Source organism: Pteropus vampyrus, unplaced genomic scaffold (assembly GCF_000151845.1).
Source record: "Pteropus vampyrus isolate Shadow unplaced genomic scaffold, Pvam_2.0 Scaffold36, whole genome shotgun sequence".
Lineage (NCBI taxonomy): Eukaryota > Metazoa > Chordata > Mammalia > Chiroptera > Pteropodidae > Pteropus > Pteropus vampyrus.
In genome coordinates, this window is record NW_011888817.1 from 5,792,531 (window position 1) to 5,795,318 (window position 2,788).

A 2,788-nucleotide genomic window follows, 5' to 3' on the forward strand; every position below is an offset into this window, starting at 1 on the left:
TCCTGCTGCTGGGACTTGCTCCCCTGTCTCTTCTCCATGACCTTTCTCCAGCCAGGGAGGGGAGAGCCGGAGTATTGGGGCTGGGCCCTAGGGCCCAAGAACCAGCAGGGGCCCCTTTGCTTTCCTGTGTTCCAGCTGCCAGTCATTTCCTCCCTCCCTGCTCCCCCTACCCGCCCCCCCTTGCCTGTCCAGCCGAGCCCTGCAGTGTGGAGAGACACATAAGCCTTACTGTCCTCTGGGGGCAGGAGCCGAGCCTTTTTGTTGCTCCGCTCCCAGGAGAGTGAGGGTGACGCAATTGATTAAAACCGTTTTGTTCTAGGTGTGGCTGGTGGCATTTGTGGGGTGCAAAAGGGTCTTGGGACCAAAGTGAGGGTACCTGATCCCTGACCTCTGTAGCTGTGTCTTTGAGTAACCACATCTCTACTAGGCAGAGTAAGTCCTGCCTTAGAAGGAGCCCTGTGAGCAGTGGCCACCCAGCCCAGCAGGGCTGGCTGAGTGCAGAGCCCGGCCCTGGTGGCTGGGCGTGTAAGAATCAGCTTTCACCCTCCGGGCTCTTTTCTCATCTGTAAAATAAGGAGGTTGGGGTCTTAGTAGTTTTTCAGAGTTTCAAAACAGAACCCAAATAAGACATATACATTTTAAATTGTGACCCAAGATACCTATGCTTATTTGTATGTATATAATGAACATAAGTTTTATACAATAATACCCTTGCTATATGCAATGTGTTCTATTTACCATTCTATTTTATTAAGGAGAAAAACAGTGCTGGTTATAACCCACTAAATTGATTTCACAACCTGTAGTTTTTTGATGTGTCCTAGATTAGGAGATTTCTTAGACCAAAGGTTCCCAGACTTTCTCAGCTCACAGCACTCACCCCACCGTTAGTAATTTTTTCATGGAGTCCCTAAGCCAAAAGAAATACCTCATAGTTCAGTTTATTAAATAGTTAAACCCAAGTCATTTAATAAGAATTTATGTCCTACCAAGTCAGTCGTCATTCAAGAAAATAATACAAATAAATTAGAAGAAACAATACTTTTATTTATTTCTTAAATAACTACAGTAACTAATGGGATCTGTGTGCTTGTTGGGCGCTGAAAAACTTGTCAGACTTTCTAATCAGATTGGAAAGCAAACACCCTCATTTCCTGTTCCACATTGACTTGCATTTGCTTTTTATCATAACAACCACTAAAAACCTTTCTCAAAGATAACATAATCGAAGGAATGTCGTGCAACCTAATGGTGAAACTGTGGGATAGGGGTTCTCTCAGTAGCCAACAGATGTTGAATATCTCAAATTTAAAATATCCTACTGTGCCCCCTGCGGATTTGCTGTGGCACCCTAGGGTGCCCTGATGCACAGTTTGGGAACTGTGGTTCAGTACTGATGTATATTTTTTTTCATTTTTACATACTTTATTGTAAACTTTTATTAATTTTTTTCCTACTATCACTACTGATATTTTTTGATTCTCCTGTTTGTACATTTGGAAAGAACCAGGCTGGGGCAAGCAGGATATGCGCAGTTTAGTGCAGGAGACAGATGAGAAGGAGGTCCTGCCCGCAGCTCGATACATGGTGTATGATGCCGGTGCTGTGGGCTGGTGTCCTTCCTCTGTGTTCCCAAACCCAAGTCTGCAAAAGCTTTTTCCAAATTATTGCAGACACGGCAAGGGAGGGACAGTGTTCCAGCCCAAGAGAGGAGTGCAAAGTCCCAGATCCCCTCACAGAGCCTGAGTGATTCAGCTCAGCTGCACTCCAGAGGGTGAGGAGGCCCCTGGACTGAAGCACTCCAAGCGGGGAGGACTCCCTGTGCCTGGAAAGAGACGTAGGCTTGACTCTGTCAGCAAGGAGGAGCCACTGGAAGACTTCACCAGGGGCTCCCTTTCATCTGGAGTTGGGACTCCTTTCTCTTTTTTTTTTGTTTTTTTTTTAATTAATAGACTTTGTTTTTTAGAGCAGTTTTAGGCTTACAGAAAATTGAGCAGATAGTATGAAGAGTCCCAGATACCTCCTCTCTCCCTGGCTCAGTTTCCCATATTATCTGGCATTAGTATGGTACATGTTACAACTAATGAACCAAACTGATACATTATTATTAACTAAAGTCCATAATTTACATTAGGTTTCACTCTTTGTATTATACAGTTCTGTGGGTTTTAACAGATGCATAATGTCATGTATCCACCATTACAGTATCACACAGAATAGTTCACTGCCCTAGAAATCCCATGCTCTACCTATTCAGCCCTCACCAGCACCCCCACCCCTCCTGCCCCCCGCCCCCCGCCAAAAAACTACTTACCATTAAATCTGACAAAATATGTACAAGATCTATACGAGGAAAGCTACAAAACTCTGGTAGAAGAAACTACAGAAAATCAAAATAAATGAAGAATGATTCCATGCTCATGGATAGGAAGACTCATTAAGATGTCATTTCTTCCCAACTTGATCTATAGCTTCAGTGACATCCCAATCAAAATCCCAGCAAGTTATGTTGTGAATATCGACAAGTTGATTTTTAAGTTTATACATAGAGGCAAAAGACTCAGAAGAGCCAACACCAACAAAGTCAGAGGACTAATATACCCAACTTCAAGACATCACAAAGCTACAATAATCAAGACAGTGTGGTCTCGGTAAGGGAATAGACAAATAGATCAATGGAATGAATAGAAAACCCAGAAGTAGATCCACACAGATATAGTTAACTGATCTTTGACAAAGGAGCAAAGTCAATTAAATGTACAAAGGATAATCTTTTCAACAGGTAGTG